Raw genomic sequence first — 19,994 nt, forward strand, 5'->3', positions numbered from 1 at the left:
GCGACCGCGTGTTTAGCCATTGATAACCAAGCTTTGCTTATCTACTTCTACGTTGCCGCCCCTTTTTGATCAACGGAGTGTCTCCAACAAGGTATAGGACCGCTTAAGTGTCCGCAGATCGAGATCGAATATACGTGCTAGGCGATTGGTTGGAATTTTTGCGTACACGCTTCGATCTAAATGATCATGCTATTTAGCCATTGGTAACCAAGCTTTGATGATCTACTTCTACTTTGCCGTCCCTTTTTGATCAACGGAGTGTCTTCAACAAGGAATCGGACCGCTTAAGTGTGCGCAGATCGAGATCGAATATATGTGCTGGGCGATTGGTTGGAATTTTTGCGTACACGCTTCGATCTAAATGCTCATGCCTTAATATTTAAAAACCTCTTTCGTTTTGCTCAATTTATGAAATAAAGAGAAAAGTTGCTGCTTTAGAAACCTAATTTCTTTAGCCAAATCAATATAGTCAAGATCTATCGTATTTTATAAATCTATTTATTCGAAATCGACCATTTAAAGTAACTTGATGATGAGATGTTATACTTAAACTAAACGGAAAACTAAGTGGCATGACAATTAGGCGATGAGTGTACGGTATATCCCAAATTATTTTTTAACAGAGAAACTAATTCGAATTGCTCCACAGATATTACCACCATGCTAACGATGATCCCAACGTACGCATCGAAGGATTTATTTGTTCAATTTTGTGAGTATGCCATGGCCACATAAGCCAGCCAAGAGTTGTAAATATTGAAAAATAATTGTAAATCGGCGAGCCTTCAACACTACCCGACATAGGAAAAGCATGTGATTTGAAACTACCGTCTCCCAGGGTCCATTATCTATTGTCAAGCAACATTATTTCTGTTTTCGATTATTTATTAGGATTACGTTTAGTATATAGATTCTTTTGTAATCACGCCATAGTGTCGACCGAGCGTTAGTGCTCTTAACATAAGTCTTCTTTTTATTATCTTTATATCTTGGTTTAAAACATGTCCTTTTTTAAAGCAAATAGGCAATAAATAATATAAAAATTGGAATTAATATGATTAACTAAAACTTTCGTGGTTCATCGCCAGTACCTTAGGAAACTAAATATGTGCAAAACAATCAATTAACCGACAAAAGGGTCGAATAAGGGATGGCCGTGACTTTATTCGTGCCACCAAGGTAGGGTGGGTACAGACCGTAGGGCAACTAACATCTTTGGTACCCTACAACCAAATCGAACCTCGTCGACGACTGATATTGTAACCGTTACCATTCGCAGCCACAACATTATTGGACTCGTAATTTTAACCCCTTTTTTGTTAAAGTGCACTTATCATTGGGCTAGTGTGTAGCATAGACCCAGACCCCATCCGACGAGGTAAGTCTAAGGTAGAAGGCTAGAAGTGCACGACTTCTGATTCCACTATGCACAAGTAGGCGAGATAAAGTCTATCTTCTCAGTACGCACACGCTACACATTTCACACATTTGTCAAAAATGTGACATTTTCTGAAATGTGTGAGAAATGTGTTCAGTGGCCAGAGGCTATAACATTAAAATATGTTAATTTAAACAATAAATTGATACATTTAACATACATTATTTTACACGTCTGCGATTTTTGACGTGGAGATTCAAACTCTGTTTACCTTTCCACCATTTGCCTCTATAAACCTTCTTGCACTCTTACGCCTTGTGCATCTTCTTAAACAGTCGGGCCTGAGCTGAGCTAAGTGTCGCCACAAACATTCATTGAGCTGTTGCACTCTGCGCGGCTGTCAAAAACGATCAGAACCTATCCTGGGTGACATCACTAACCAAATAACATATAGACTGGACATGAGTACAGGATAGTAGCACTAACCAAACAACATATAGACTAGACATGAGTACCGGAAAGTAGGCACAAAATGTATCGGAGGCATCTGGTCCAAACCCTAGAACCTCTTAGTTGTTTTTATATCAAGTCAGTTTCCTATATAGGCTACATGGTTTAGATATATTTAATTTTTCGAATACCTCGATACAAATTTTCAACAGTTGTTATTAAAGTAAGAATATGCATTACATAAGGTGAAGTGGGCAGACACTTCCACAATTTTGTCATAAAATATGTTCATGAAAAACTCTTAAGGCTTTTAATATAAAATATTCTTTACTTTACTTCTTTGCAAATATTATTTACACAACATCTGAATAACCATTTTTAATTACTTATTTTTATCGCACAGTAGACTTTACTTTTTTAAATACTAAAATATTATAATTTATGGAGTCAACTGTTTCAGACATCACATACTATCCAGATAAATCATCGTCATTTATAAATTGTACATATTTTTCTCGCAAGCCAATGGCACCGTTACTTTTACATATTTTGTAAAACATTGCAAACAACATTTGCACACCACATAGCGCTTAAATATAGAATGGAACCAGTTAGAGCGATCAGCAGTTTATCAAAAGATAAACAGCAAATAATTAAATTGCTTGAGGGATTACGGAAAGACAAGGATGCTGCTTACAATGAAGGAACTTTTATAGTTTCAAGTCCATTAAGGGAAAATTCAAAAAGAGGGCTATAGATTTTGTGTGCTCCAATGGATGTAAAGCCTATTTACCGAAGACAACAACTCGGAATCATATTTAAAATTAATGAAGTAATATCCATAAAATATGCAACCGAGATATATTAACCTCTGCACGAAGTGCTGCAAATAATATTGCGAAATAAAATAATGCCTGTCCTTAATGACGTCGCCATTACTAGGACAATATTGTATGATCACCTAATTATATTGTTTAAAAATTTGGAAGCAATGAAGCACACGGAAGTACAGCATGATATGATAACAGCAATTATGCGTTATCTAAGTCGCCTTTTGATAGTAATAAAATGCGTTATTTCCCCTAAATATTATGATTCTGTTAAGTCTGGAATTCGTTATGTTGCTGAGTTTGATTATGATAATATTAGTTTTATGAAGCCTACTGCAGCGACAACTCTAACATGCTTGGTAAAAATAGTACATGTGCGAGAATATTAAAAGCACAGATCATTAAATATTGCGACGATAGCATAAAAAATTTAGAAATAGAAAAGATTTTGTTCAGGATCTACCTGCTAAAGCTTTGAATGAGCTAAACTAGAAATTCAACATATCATCATTAACCTCGTTATATCAGAGCAGAGTTAGCGAACTTGAGAGACTTACTCATAAGAGCTACAGAACTGCTCATGCAATTGGGGATATCGACGACAGAACTAATTCTAACCTGTATGAAGGCACCACAGCCAAAATGAAAAACATCACAAGGGTGATTATTTGTGCCAAAAAAACCGAACATTTCCAGTTCTTTTTACACCATGCGATCTGTATTGCATAGCCAATATACTCGAATATGGCAAACGCACAATAAATAAACCAGCTACTACACTAAAGATATATTTTAGTGTGCCAAGCCCGCGGCCACTAAGAAAAGAAAATATTTGTGAGTGTCCTATCCTAGAGAAATTCCCAAATGAATGTGGTACACGTTACCCTGAGTCCCTTTCAGGCACCGATTTGTTCAACGTTAAGGACATTCAAATTGATTATTTGGCGAGCTTGATGGGTTATCATAAAGACATAAAGACATTCATAAAAATGACTATCGTGTTGCTGCCTCTGTAGCGGGGGTGACCCAAGTTTCTCAATTACTTATGTCAACAATGAACATGGAAGAGGAAAATGCTGAAATTGCAGATGCTAATCTCGAGAGTGAGTTAATTTATTTAGCCCGTCTGTTGCGAAGAAAATTTTAGTAATCGCTGCAAGTATTGGACCTGGAACTGCCATATTCGGAATACTTCAATAGAAGTTTTTCAAGTATCGGAACTTCGATACAGTAGAAGATACATTCAGTATTCAAGAAATTAGTAATGGTTTTGGCGACCTATCCATATTTAAAATATTTTGCTGGCGGGACCTCGGCCCGAGTTTTTTTTTTAAATTAATAGATTAAAACAATCTAATTTAATACTTATATTGCTTATTTTATTTAAAGCAAAATATTAAATAAAATATTTTTCAACTGTTTATTTAAACGAGCCCGAACCTCGACCACGCCAACATAAATATTTAAAAACATGCGCATTCCGGACGGTATCAGACGAAGCAGGGCTGGTTATCGCAGGGATGATCCGCACAGCAGCAAGGATGCAAAGCATGGAACGATGGCAAGCACGTTGGGATCGCTCATCTAAAGGACGCTGGACACATAGGCTTATCCCAAACTTGGAAGCCTGGATAAGCCGCAAGTATGGTAATACCAATTTTTACTTAACGCAGCCTATTTGGCCACGGATGCTTCAGAAGCTACTTGAAGCAATTCGGCCACGATAACACAGACGAGTGTTCTTGGTGCGGCAGTGAAATCGCAGAGGACGCCAACCACATCATCTTTGAATGTGGAAGGTTCTCAGTGAACAGGCAGGGCCTAGAGGACAGCTTGAGGAGACCTATCACGGTGGACAACTTGTTCAGAAACAAGTTGAAGACCGTAAAAGAATGGGAAGCTACCTACACTTTTGCAGCAGAAGTGATGCTGGAACTCAGGAGATTTGAGCGCAATAGATGGAGAGCGGAGGAAGTTTAGGTGACAACAACATGCCTGTGAAGCAATGCTTTGCGGCCGTTCCGCAGGCAATCCACGCCACCTAATCATCACGTACCCCCCTCCTCCTCTATGTAATCTTGCTTCCCAAACAAAAATTGAAACATGCCGCTTACCTTCGTTGATATATCAGCTGTTTATGTTTACGGTACTTTACCATTTTTCAACAATCGATAGAAATCTCGATAAATCATCGTAAAAAACTCAATATGTTCCGCGCGAATTTACACATTTCTCAAAAATGTGGCCTTTTTGAATGATGTGTGAAATGTGTTTTCTTATCTGGAAACGCACAGGGCGCATTTGTAGGGACCAACTGGCACAAAAATTTATCATATCATCCCATTACACCAGCACCCGTTCACAGTCAAAAAAGTCACCGAAATATTATGCATGCATCCCATCGTAGTCGCTATTTGCTTTCGCACGACGCTGCATGATTTCGCTATCTCAGCGTCGGTGCGTTTCTTCACTCGCACTTTCGTGAGAATGAAGGAATGCTCGATAGATCAGGCCACATCACCGTTATAATTTAGATGTGGTGAATAATAATTGTGTTTGTATTTGTGTTTTTGCTGAAATTGAAGAAAAGTAGAAGGTCCGATTGCCACGCTTCGTTCTTTTTATTTCGACAGTGGAACAAGCAAGTCACATATTTTGAGCGCGCATAAATCATAGTAATTAACGGTGCAGTGGCTGTACACCGCTTCGGATTTTTAAGGGCATATCGAGCCCAACTCTTTTTAAAAGTCCCCAGTGCTCATACAGTTCGCGTTCAGCAGATGTTATTCGCTTTTAATTAATCAAGTGCGTAATTCTGAATTAACCCCTTTTTTTAGTGGATAAAATCTTACTTAGCTACCGGCCAGCCATTGCGCAACGACGCGTTCGTGTATTCATATTTATATACACATAAAAATTCAGCGTGGCTGGTCGGTCGTAGCCAATTTGTGAGTTGCAACGGCTCTAAGGGAGTGGAAAATATCAAAAGGGCCACGGATTTCTTAAGGATCACTACAGATTAACACTGCGGCGCCACCGGCACATAGCGGCTGAGTCTATACCCCGCGACCGCGTGTTTAGCCATTGATAACCAAGCTTTGCTTATCTACTTCTACGTTGCCGCCCCTTTTTGATCAACGGAGTGTCTCCAACAAGGTATAGGACCGCTTAAGTGTCCGCAGATCGAGATCGAATATACGGCGATTGGTTGAAATTTTTGCGTACACGCTTCGATCTAAATGATCATGCTATTTAGCCATTGATAACCAAGCTTTGCTGATCTACTTCTACTTTGCCGTCCCTTTTTGATCAACGGAGTGTCTTCAACAAGGAATCGGACCGCTTAAGTGTGCGCAGATCGAGATCGAATATATGTGCTGGGCGATTGGCTGGAATTTTTGCGTACACGCTTCGATCTAAATGATCATGCTATTTAGCCATTGATAACCAAGCTTTGCTGATCTACTTCTACTTTGCCGCCCTTTTTGATCAACGGAGTGTCTTCAACAAGGAATCGGACCGCTTAAGTGTGCGCAGATCGAGATCGAATATATGTGCTGGGCGATTGGTTGGAATTTTTGCGTACACGCTTTGCAGCAGAAGTGATGCTGGAACTCAGGAGAGTTGAGTGCAGTAGATGGAGAGCGGAGGAAGTTTAGGTGGCAACAACATGCCTATGAAGCAATGCTTTGCGGCCGTTCCGCAGAAGATACATTCAGTATTCAAGAAATTAGTAATGGTTTTGGCGACCTATCCATATTTAAAATATTTTGCTGGCGGGACCTCGGCCCGAGTTTTTTTTTTAAATTAATAGATTAAAACAATCTAATTTAATACTTATATTGCTTATTTTATTTAAAGCAAAATATTAAATAAAATATTTTTCAACTGTTTATTTAAACGAGCCCGAACCTCGACCACGCCAACATAAATATTTAAAAACATGCGCATTCCGGACGGTATCAGACGAAGCAGGGCTGGTTATCGCAGGGATGATCCGCACAGCAGCAAGGATGCAAAGCATGGAACGATGGCAAGCACGTTGGGATCGCTCATCTAAAGGACGCTGGACACATAGGCTTATCTCAAACTTGGAAGCCTGGATAAGCCGCAAGTATGGTAATACCAATTTTTACTTAACGCAGCCTATTTGGCCACGGATGCTTCAGAAGCTACTTGAAGCAATTCGGCCACGATAACACAGACGAGTGTTCTTGGTGCGGCAGTGAAATCGCAGAGGACGCCAACCACATCATCTTTGAATGTGGAAGGTTCTCAGTGAACAGGCAGGGCCTAGAGGACAGCTTGAGGAGACCTATCACGGTGGACAACTTGTTCAGAAACAAGTTGAAGACCGTAAAAGAATGGGAAGCTACCTACACTTTTGCAGCAGAAGTGATGCTGGAACTCAGGAGATTTGAGCGCAATAGATGGAGAGCGGAGGAAGTTTAGGTGACAACAACATGCCTGTGAAGCAATGCTTTGCGGCCGTTCCGCAGGCAATCCACGCCACCTAATCATCACGTACCCCCTCCTCCTCTATGTAATCTTGCTTCCCAAACAAAAATTGAAACATGCCGCTTACCTTCGTTGATATATCAGCTGTTTATGTTTACGGTACTTTACCATTTTTCAACAATCGATAGAAATCTCGATAAATCATCGTAAAAAACTCAATATGTTCCGCGCGAATTTACACATTTCTCAAAAATGTGGCCTTTTTGAATGATGTGTGAAATGTGTTTTCTTATCTGGAAACGCACAGGGCGCATTTGTAGGGACCAACTGGCACAAAAATTTATCATTTCATCCCATTACACCAGCACCCGTTCACAGTCAAAAAAGTCACCGAAATATTATGCATGCATCCCATCGTAGTCGCTATTTGCTTTCGCACGACGCTGCATGATTTCGCTATCTCAGCGTCGGTGCGTTTCTTCACTCGCACTTTCGTGAGAATGAAGGAATGCTCGATAGATCAGGCCACATCACCGTTATAATTTAGATGTGGTGAATAATAATTGTGTTTGTATTTGTGTTTTTGCTGAAATTGAAGAAAAGTAGAAGGTTCGATTGCCACGCTTCGTTCTTTTTATTTCGACAGTGGAACAAGCAAGTCACATATTTTGAGCGCGCATAAATCATAGTAATTAACGGTGCAGTGGCTGTACACCGCTTCGGATTTTTAAGGGCATATCGAGCCCAACTCTTTTTAAAAGTCCCCAGTGCTCATACAGTTCGCGTTCAGCAGATGTTATTCGCTTTTAATTAATCAAGTGCGTAATTCTGAATTAACCCCTTTTTTTAGTGGATAAAATCTTACTTAGCTACCGGCCAGCCATTGCGCAACGACGCGTTCGTGTATTCATATTTATATACACATAAAAATTCAGCGTGGCTGGTCGGTCGTAGCCAATTTGTGAGTTGCAACGGCTCTAAGGGAGTGGAAAATATCAAAAGGGCCACGGATTTCTTAAGGATCACTACAGATTAACACTGCGGCGCCACCGGCACATAGCGGCTGAGTCTATACCCCGCGACCGCGTGTTTAGCCATTGATAACCAAGCTTTGCTTATCTACTTCTACGTTGCCGCCCCTTTTTGATCAACGGAGTGTCTCCAACAAGGTATAGGACCGCTTAAGTGTCCGCAGATCGAGATCGAATATACGGCGATTGGTTGAAATTTTAGCGTACACGCTTCGATCTAAATGATCATGCTATTTAGCCATTGATAACCAAGCTTTGCTGATCTACTTCTACTTTGCCGTCCCTTTTTGATCAACGGAGTGTCTTCAACAAGGAATCGGACCGCTTAAGTGTGCGCAGATCGAGATCGAATATATGTGCTGGGCGATTGGTTGGAATTTTTGCGTACACGCTTCGATCTAAATGATCATGCTATTTAGCCATTGATAACCAAGCTTTGCTGATCTACTTCTACTTTGCCGCCCTTTTTGATCAACGGAGTGTCTTCAACAAGGAATCGGACCGCTTAAGTGTGCGCAGATCGAGATCGAATATATGTGCTGGGCGATTGGTTGGAATTTTTGCGTACACGCTTTGCAGCAGAAGTGATGCTGGAACTCAGGAGAGTTGAGTGCAGTAGATGGAGAGCGGAGGAAGTTTAGGTGGCAACAACATGCCTATGAAGCAATGCTTTGCGGCCGTTCCGCAGGCAATCCACGCCACCTAATCATCACGTACTATCTACATCCTAAGCATAAATTATTTATTATTTATATATTTATGTGCAAATAAACAGAATACAAAAAAAAACACACAAACACACAATGGAAACATAACACCCCTTCCACCCCTCCCCCACCACCCCTTAATCCTTAACACCCCCCGCCACCCCTTTACCTTGCTTAACAACACTTGACCCTGATAATAATTGTAAACAAACATACTGTGCCAGAACATACAGTCCCCACCACGGTGACATCACTTCCTGTGCCAGAACATACAGTTCCTATCTACTCTCTACATATGAATATAAAAAAAACGTGTTTCATCGACTTGGGAAATTCCAATTACTGCCCGATCAGTTTCGAAATCATTTTCAAGAAAAGGCCAGGTTGTGTTTTTTTGTTAATTTTGTACATACAAACATAGCCATGATAATTGTATAAGGCCATTAGAATCGAATAAATTCACAGCATTAATTTGTAGGATTACTCAACTGAATAAGTTTCTGTGCTTCGAAATTTTTTAACAAAAAGTGACATTTTTGACCCAATAAAATGTATATATTCCTTATCCGCATGGACATAGGAGTCCGTATTGTATTGATATTTTAAGCGTACGCAGTACTATGTTCAAGTTTATATTATATCTATTCTAAAACTCTACAAGATTAAAATATATTCATAGATATCGATATTGATAAAAATATTTTTTTTATACCCTGAACCCATTAAAAATGGGTATAAGGGTATATTGTATTTGTGCAAAATCCAAATGTATGTAACAGGCAGAAGGAAGCATCTCTGACCCCATAAAGTATATATATTCTTGATCAGCACCAATAGCCGAGTCGATCTAGCCATGTCCGTCTGTCTGTCCGTCCGTCCGTCCGGATGTATGAACGCAAGGATCTCAGAACCTATAAGATCTAGAGACGAAATTAGATGTAGGTGCTCCTAGTTCCCGCGCAGATCGAGTTTGTTTCCGATAATCGATAACTTACTCCGTTTCCAAGCAATCGATAAAAATCGATTTCGGCATCCTGTTTTTTTTTAGCAAATTGGGTAAATAATAAGGGCTAGAGCCACCAAACATGATATGTTGCTTCTAGAATATTATATATATGTCAAGTATCTTTCATTTTGTACCTATCGCTACTTCCCCGCTACCACCGCAGAGCTATAAATGAAATTAATAACCCAACTTTTATTGCCAACCAATTTAAACCACAATTTAAATGTAATTGTCTTTTTCAGAATATACAAATATTCTATGGTACAATAAGATATACTGTAGAAAATTTTATAAAGATCGGTTAAGAAAAACCAAAGTTATATGCAACTGCGCAATTGAATGGGGCAGCAGCTTTAAGAATTTCTGTATACATGTACACACACACATTCATGCGTGTCTGCTTCGCATTCTAACAGCATGGTAATTGCATCTTTTTTTGTAATGTTATTTTAGTTCCTTTTTTATCATAAGTACTTAATTGTTGGTGTGGGTGCTGAGTAGAGGTATAGCAGGTGGTGCAGTCCGCCACGAGTTCGAGCCCTACCGGGGAAAGTATTATTATTTTTTTTTTTTTTTGCTGGTGTGGCTGTTGAGTAGAGTCGACAGCAAGTATTGCGGTCAGTTGCGAGTTCGAGCCCTGCCAAGGGAACTTTTTTTTATTAATTTATTTGATGTTGGAATAAGAGGGTTCAGGGTATCCCCTAGTCGGGAGCTCCCTAGCTCCCCTAGAACCTCTTACTTGTTCTTTTATCAAGTCAGTTTCCTATATAGGCTACATGGTTTAGATATATTTAATTTTTCGAATACCTCGGTACAAATTTTCAACAGTTATTATAAAAGTAAGGATATGCATTACATAAGGTGAAGTGGGCAGACACTTCCACAATTTTGTCATAAAATATATTCATGAAAAACTCTTAAGGCTTTTAATATAAAATATTCTTTACTTTACTTCTTTGCAAATATTATTTACACAACATCTGAATAACCATTTTTAATTACTTATTTTTATCACACAGTAGACTTTACTTTTTTAAATACTAAAATCTTATAATTTATGGAGTCAACTGCTTCAGACATCACATACTATCCAGATAAATCATCGTCATTTATAAATTGTACATATTTTTCTCGCAAACCAATGGCACCTTTAGATGATGTTAGAAAAATTACTGTGCCAATTACTAAAAGTCAGAAACAATGTAGACGGCACCTTTACATATTTTGTAAAACATTGCAAACAAAATTTGCACGCCACATAGAGTTTAAATATAGAATGGAACCAGTTAGAGAGATCAGCAGTTTATCAAAAGACAAACAGCAAAGAATGAAATTGCTTGAGGGATGCTACTTACAATGAAGGAACTTTTATAGTTTAAGGGAAAACTCAAAAAGAGGGCTTTGGATTTTGTGTGCTGCAATGGATGTAAAGCCTACTTACCGAAGACAACAACTCGGAATCAAATTAAAAATTAATGTAGTATATCCATAAAATATGCAACCGAGATATATTAACCTCTGCACGAAGTGCTGCAAATAATATTGCGAAATAAAATAATGCCTGTCCTTAATGACGTCGCCATTACTAGGACAATATTGTATGATCACCTAATTATATTGTTTACAAATTTAGAAGCAATGAAGCACACGGAAGTACAGCATGATATGATAACAGCAATTATGCGTTATCTAAGTCGCCCTTTGATAGTAATAAAATATGTTATTTCCCCTAAATATTATGATTCTGTTAAGTCTGGAATTCGTTATGTTGCTGAGTTTGATTATGATAATATTCGTTTTATGAAGCCTACTGCAGCGACAACTCTAACATGATTGGTAAAAATAGTACATGTGCGAGAATATTAAAAGCACAGATCATAAAATATTGCGACAATAGCATAAAATATTTAGAAAAGGAAAAGATTTTGTTCAGGATCTACCTGCTAAAGCTTTGAATGAGCTAAACTAGAAATTCAACATATCACCATTAACCTCGTTATATCAGAGCAGAGTTAGCGAACTTGAGAGTCTTACTCTTAAGAGCTACAGAACTGCTCATGCAATTGGGGCTATCGACGATAGAGCTAATTCTGACCTGTATGAAGGCACCTCAGCCAAAATGAAAAACATCACCAGGGTGATTATTCGTGCCAAAAAAACAGAATATTTCCAGTTCTTTTTACACCATGCGATCGGTATTGCATAGCCAATAACTAAAATAATAAGAAGTTTTTCAGTTATCGGAACTTCGATACAGTAGAAGATACATTCAGTATTTAAGAAATTAGTAATGGTTTTGGCGACCTATCGATATTTAAAATATTTTAATGGCGGAACCTCGGTCCGAGTTTTTTTTTTTTTAATTAATGGATTGAAACAATCTAATTTAATACTTATATTGCTTATTTTATTTAAAGCAAAATATTAAATAAAATATTTTTCAACTGTTTATTTAAACGAGCCCGAACCTCGACCAAGCCAACATAAATATTTAAAAAGATAATGCGCTCTACGGGTCAGCTGCGCATTCCGGACGGTATCAGACGAAGCAGCGCTGGTTACCGCAGGGATGATCCGCACAACATCATCTAAAGGACGCTGGACACATAGGCTTATCCCAAACTTGGAAGCCTGGATAAGCCGCAAGTATGGTAATACTAATTTTTACTTAACGCAGCCTATTTGGCCACGGATGCTTCAGAAGCTACTTGAAACGATTCGGCCACGATAACACAGACGAGTGTTCTTGGTGCGGCAGTGAAATCGCAGAGGACGCCAACCACATCATCTTTGAATGTGGAAGGTTCTCAGTGAACAGGCAGGGCCTGGAGGACAGCTTGAGGAGACCTATCACGGTGGACAACTTGTTCAGGAACAAGTTGAAGACCGCACAAAAATGGGAAGCTACCTACACTTTTGCAGCAGAAGTGATGCTGGAACTCAGGAGATTTGAACGCAATAGATGGAGAGCGGAGGAAGTTTAGATGGCAACAACATGCCTGTGAAGCAATGCTTTGCGGCCGTTCCGCAGGCAATGCACGCCACCTAATCACGTACCCCCTCCTCTTCTATGTAATCTTGCTTCCCAAACAAAAATTGAAACATGCCGCTTACCTTCGTTGATATATCAGCTGTTTATGTTTACGGTACTTTACCCTTTCTCAAACATCGATAGAAATCTCGATAAATCATCGTAAAAAACTCAATATGTTCCGCACGAATTTACACATTTCTCAAAAATGTGGCCTTTTTGAATGATGTGTGAAATGTGTTTTCTTATCTGGAAACGCACAGGGCGCATTTGTAGGGACAAACTGGCATAAAAATTTATCATTTCATCCCATTACACCAGCACCCGTTCACAGTCAAAAAAGTCACCGAAATATTATGCATGCATCCCATCGTAGTCGCTATTTGCTTTCGCACGACGCTGCATTATTTCGCTATCTCAGCGTCGGTGCGTTTCTTCACTCGCACTTTCGTGAGAATGAAGGAATGCTCGATAGATCAGGCCACATCACCGTTATAATTTAGATGTGGTGAATAATAATTGTGTTTGTATTTGTGTTTTTGCTGAAATTGAAGAAAAGTAGAAGGTCCGATTGCCACGCTTCGTTCTTTTTAATTCGACAGTGGAACAAGCAAGTCACATATTTTGAGCGCGCATAAATCATAGTAATTAACGGTGCAGTGGCTGTACACCGCTTCGGATTTTTAAGGGCATATCGAGCCCAACTCTTTTTAAAAGTCCCCAGTGCTCATACAGTTCGCGTTCAGCAGATGTTATTCGCTTTTAATTAATCAAGCGCGTAATTCTGAATTAACCCCTTTTTTAGTGGATAAAATCTTACTTAGCTACCGGCCAGCCATTGCGCAACGACGCGTTCTTGTATTCATATATATATACACATATAAATTCAGCGTGGCTGGTCGGTCGTAGCCAATTTGTGAGTTGCAACGGCTCTAAGGGAGTGGAAAATATCAAAAGGGCCACGGATTTCTTAAGGATCACTACAGATTAACACTGCGGCGCCACCGGCACATAGCGTCTGAGTCTATACCCCGCGACCGCGTGTTTAGCCAGTGATAACCAAGCTTTGCTTATCTACTTCTACGTTGCCGCCCCTTTTTGATTAACGGAGTGTCTCCAACAAGGTATATGACCGCTTAAGTGTCCGCAGATCGAGATCGAATATACGTGCTAGGCGATTGGTTGGAATTTTTGCGTACACGCTTCGATCTAAATGATCATGCTATTTAGCCATTGATAACCAAGCTTTGCTGATCTACTTCTACTTTGCCGCCCTTTTTGATCAACGGAGTGTCTTCAACAAGGAATCGGACCGCATAAGTGTGCGCAGATCGAGATCGAATATATGTGCTGGGCGATTGGTTGGAATTTTTGCGTACACGCTTTGCAGCAGAAGTGATGCTGGAACTCAGGAGAGTTGAGTGCAGTAGATGGAGAGCGGAGGAAGTTTAGGTGGCAACAACATGCCTATGAAGCAATGCTTTGCGGCCGTTCCGCAGGCAATCCACGCCACCTAATCATCACGTACTATCTACATCCTAAGCATAAATTATTTATTATTTATATATTTATGTGCAAATAAACAGAATACAAAAAAAAAACACACACACACACAATGGAAACATAACACCCCTTCCACCCCTCCCCCACAACCCCTTAATCCTTAACACCCCCCGCCACCCCTTTACCTTGCTTAACAACACTTGACCCTGATAATAAATGTAAACAAACATACTGTGCCAGAACATACAGTCCCCACCACGGTGACATCACTTCCTGTGCCAGAACATACAGTTCCTATCTACTCTCTACATAAGAATATAAAAAAAACGTGTTTCATCGACTTGGGAAATTCCAATTACTGCCCGATCAGTTTCGAAATCATTTTCAAGAAAAGGCCAGGTTGTGTTTTTTTGTTAATTTTGTACATACAAACATAGCCATGATAATTGTATAAGGCCATTAGAATCGAATAAATTCACAGCATTAATTTGTAGGATTACTCAACTGAATAAGTTTCTGTGCTTCGAAATTTTTTTAACAAAAATGACATTTTTGACCCAATAAAATGTATATATTCCTTATCCACATGGACATAGGAGTCCGTATTGTATTGATATTTTAAGCGTACGCAGTACTATGTTCAAGTTTATATTTTATCTATTCTAAAACTCTACAAGATTTAAATATATTCATAGATATCGATATTGATAAAAATATTTTTTTTATACCCTGAACCCATTAAAAATGGGTATAAGGGTATATTGTATTTGTGCAAAATCCAAATGTATGTAACAGGCAGAAGGAAGCATCACTGACCCCATAAAGTATATATATTCTTGATCAGCACCAATAGCCGAGTCGATCTAGCCATGTCCGTCTGTCTGTCCGTCCGTCCGTCCGGATGTATGAACGCAAGGATCTCAGAACCTATAAGATCTAGAGACGAAATTAGATGTAGGTGCTCCTAGTTCCCGCGCAGATCGAGTTTGTTTCCGATAATCGATAACTTACTCCGTTTCCAAGCAATCGATAAAAATCGATATCGGCATCCTGTGTTTTTTTTAGCAAATTGGGTAAATAATAAGAGCTAGAGCCACCAAACATGATATGTTGCTTCTAGAATATTATATATATGTCAAGTATCTTTCATTTTGTACCTATCGCTACTTCCCCGCTACCACCGCAGAGCTATAAATAAAATTAATAACCCAACTTTTATTGCCAACCAATTTAAACCACAATTTAAATGTAATTGTCTTTTTCAGAATATACAAATATTCTATGGTACAATAAGATATACTGTAGAAAATTTTATAAAGATCGGTTAAGAAAAACCAAAGTTATATGCAACTGCGCAATTGAATGGGGCAGCAGCTTTAAGAATTTCTGTATACATGTACACAAACACATTCATGCGCGTCTGCTTCGCATTCTAACAGCATGGTAATTGCATCTTTTTTAACTTAATTGTTGGTGTGGGTGCTGAGTAGAGGTATAGCAGGTGGTGCAGTCCGCCACGAGTTCGACCCCTACCGGGGAAAGTATTATTATTATTTTTTTTTTGCTGGTGTGGCTGTTGAGTAGAGTCGACAGCAGGTATTGCGGTCAGTTGCGAGTGCGAGCCCTGCCAAGGGAACTTTTTTTTATTAATTTATTTGATGTTGGAATAAGAGGGTTCAGGGTATCCCCTAGTCGGGAGCTCCCTAGCTCCCCTAGAACCTCTTACTTGTTTTTTTATCAAGTTAGTTTCCTATATAGGCTACATGGTTTAGATATATTTAATTTTTCGAATACCTCGGTACAAATTTTCAACAGTTATTATAAAAGTAAGGATATGCATTACATAAGGTGAAGTGGGCAGACACTTCCACAATTTTGTCATAAAATATATTCATGAAAAACTCTTAAGGCTTTTAATATAAAATATTCTTTACTTTACTTCTTTGCAAATATTATTTACACAACATCTGAATAACCATTTTTAATTACTTATTTTTATCGCACAGTAGACTTTACTTTTTTAAATACTAAAATCTTATAATTTATGGAGTCAACTGCTTCAGACATCACATACTATCCAGATAAATCATCGTCATTTATAAATTGTACATATTTTTCTCGCAAACCAATGGCACCTTTAGATGATGTTAGAAAAATTACTGTGCCAATTACTAAAAGTCAGAAACAATGTAGACGGCACCTTTACATATTTTGTAAAACATTGCAAACAAAATTTGCACGCCACATAGAGTTTAAATATAGAATGGAACCAGTTAGAGAGATCAGCAGTTTATCAAAAGACAAACAGCAAAGAATGAAATTGCTTTTATAGTTTCACGTCAATTAAGGGAAAACTCAAAAAGAGGGCTTTGGATTTTGTGTGCTGCAATGGATGTAAAGCCTACTTACCGAAGACAACAACTCGGAATCAAATTAAAAATTAATGTAGTATATCCATAAAATATGCAACCGAGATATATTAACCTCTGCACGAAGTGCTGCAAATAATATTGCGAAATAAAATAATGCCTGTCCTTAATGACGTCGCCATTACTACGACAATATTGTATGATCACCTAATTATATTGTTTACAAATTTAGAAGCAATGAAGCACACGGAAGTACAGCATGATATGATAACAGCAATTATGCGTTATCTAAGTCGCCTTTTGATAGTAATAAAATGCGTTATTTCCCCTAAATATTATGATTCTGTTAAGTCTGGAATTCGTTATGTTGCTGAGTTTGATTATGATAATATTAGTTTTATGAAGCCTACTGCAGCGACAACTCTAACATGCTTGGTAAAAATAGTACATGTGCGAGAATATTAAAAGCACAGATCATAAAATATTGCGACAATAGCATAAAATATTTAGAAAAAGAAAAAATTTTGTTCAGGATCTACCTGCTAAAGCTTTGAATGAGCTAAACTAGAAATTCAACATATCACCATTAACCTCGTTATATCAGAGCAGAGTTAGCGAACTTGAGAGTCTTACTCTTAAGAGCTACAGAACTGCTCATTCAATTGGGGCTATCGACGATAGAGCTAATTCTGACCTGTATGAAGGCACCTCAGCCAAAATGAAAAACATCACCATGGTGATTATTCGTGCCAAAAAAACCGAACATTTCCAGTTCTTTTTACACCATGCGATCGGTATTGCATAGCCAATAACTAAAATAATAAGAAGTTTTTCAGTTATCGGAACTTCGATACAGTAGAAGATACATTCAGTATTTAAGAAATTAGTAATGGTTTTGGCGACCTATCCATATTTAAAATATTTTAATGGCGGAACCTCGGTCCGAGTTTTTTTTTTTAATTAATAGATTGAAACAATCTAATTTAATACTTATATTGCTTATTTTATTTAAAGCAAAATATTAAATAAAATATTTTTCAACTGTTTATTTAAACGAGCCCGAACCTCGACCAAGCCAACATAAATATTTAAAAACATAATGCGCTCTACGGGTCAGCTGCGCATTCCGGACGGTATCAGACGAAGCAGCGCTGGTTATCGCAGGGATGATCCGCACAACAGCAAGGATGCAAAGCATGGAACGATGGCAAGCACGTTGGGATCGCTCATCTAAAGGACGCTGGATACATAGGCTTATCCCAAACTTGGAAGCCTGGATAAGCCGCAAGTATGGTAATACTAATTTTTACTTAAAGCAGCCTATTTGGCCACGGATGCTTCAGAAGCTACTTGAAGCGATTCGGCCACGATAACACAGACGAGTGTTCTTGGTGCGGCAGTGAAATCGCAGAGGACGCCAACCACATCATCTTTGAATGTGGAAGGTTCTCAGTGAACAGGCAGGGCCTAGAGGACAGCTTGAGGAGACCTATCACGGTGGACAACTTGTTCAGGAACAAGTTGAAGACCGCACAAAAATGGGAAGCTACCTACACTTTTGCAGCAGAAGTGATGCTGGAACTCAGGAGAGTTGAACGCAATAGATGGAGAGCGGAGGAAGTTTAGATGGTAACAACATGCCTGTGAAGCAATGCTTTGCGGCCGTTCCGCAGGCAATCCACGCCACCTAATCATCACGTACCCCCCTCCTCCTCTATGTAATCTTGCTTCCCAAACAAAAATTGAAACATGCCGCTTACCTTCGTTGATATATCAGCTGTTTATGTTTACGGTACTTTACCATTTTTCAAACATTGATAGAAATCTCGATAAATCATCGTAAAAAACTCAATATGTTCCGCGCGAATTTACACATTTCTCAAAAATGTGGCCTTTTTGAATGATGTGTGAAATGTGTTTTCTTATCTGGAAACGCACAGGGCGCATTTGTAGGGACCAACTGGCACAAAAATTTATCATTTCATCCCATTACACCAGCACCCGTTCACAGTCAAAAAAGTCACCGAAATATTATGCATGCATCCCATCGTAGTCGCTATTTGCTTTCGCACGACGCTGCATGATTTCGCTATCCAAGCGTCGGTGCGTTTCTTCACTCGCACTTTCGTGAGAATGAAGGAATGCTCGATAGATCAGGCCACATCACCGTTATAATTTAGATGTGGTGAATAATAATTGTGTTTGTATTTGTGTTTTTGCTGAAATTGAAGAAAAGTAGAAGGTCCGATTGCCACGCTTCGTTCTTTTTAATTCGACAGTGGAACAAGCAAGTCACATATTTTGAGCGCGCATAAATCATAGTAATTAACGGTGCAGTGGCTGTACACCGCTTCGGATTTTTAAGGGCATATCGAGCCCAACTCTTTTTAAAAGTCCCCAGTGCTCATACAGTTCGCGTTCAGCAGATGTTATTCGCTTTTAATTAATCAAGCGCGTAATTCTGAATTAACCTCTTTTTTTAGTGGATAAATTCTTACTTAGCTACCGGCCAGTCATTGCGCAACGACGCGTTCTTGTATTCATATATATATATACATATAAATTCAGCGTGGCTGGTCGGTCGTAGCCAATTTGTGAGTTGCGACGGCTCTAAGGGAGTGGAAAATATCAAAAGGGCCACGGATTTCTTAAGGATCACTACAGATTAACACTGCGGCGCCACCGGCACATAGCGTCTGAGTCTATACCCCGCGACCGCGTGTTTAGCCAGTGATAACCAAGCTTTGCTTATCTACTTCTACGTTGCCGCCCCTTTTTGATTAACGGAGTGTCTCCAACAAGGTATATGACCGCTTAAGTGTCCGCAGATCGAGATCGAATATACGTGCTAGGCGATTGGTTGGAATTTTTGCGTACACGCTTCGATCTAAATGATCATGCTATTTAGCCATTGATAACCAAGCTTTGCTGATCTACTTCTACTTTGCCGCCCTTTTTGATCAACGGAGTGTCTTCAACAAGGAATCGGACCGCATAAGTGTGCGCAGATCGAGATCGAATATATGTGCTGGGCGATTGGTTGGAATTTTTGCGTACACGCTTTGCAGCAGAAGTGATGCTGGAACTCAGGAGAGTTGAGTGCAGTAGATGGAGAGCGGAGGAAGTTTAGGTGGCAACAACATGCCTATGAAGCAATGCTTTGCGGCCGTTCCGCAGGCAATCCACGCCACCTAATCATCACGTACTATCTACATCCTAAGCATAAATTAT

This window comes from Drosophila virilis, chromosome 6, assembly GCF_030788295.1.
Source record: "Drosophila virilis strain 15010-1051.87 chromosome 6, Dvir_AGI_RSII-ME, whole genome shotgun sequence".
Classification (NCBI taxonomy): Eukaryota; Metazoa; Arthropoda; class Insecta; order Diptera; family Drosophilidae; genus Drosophila; species Drosophila virilis.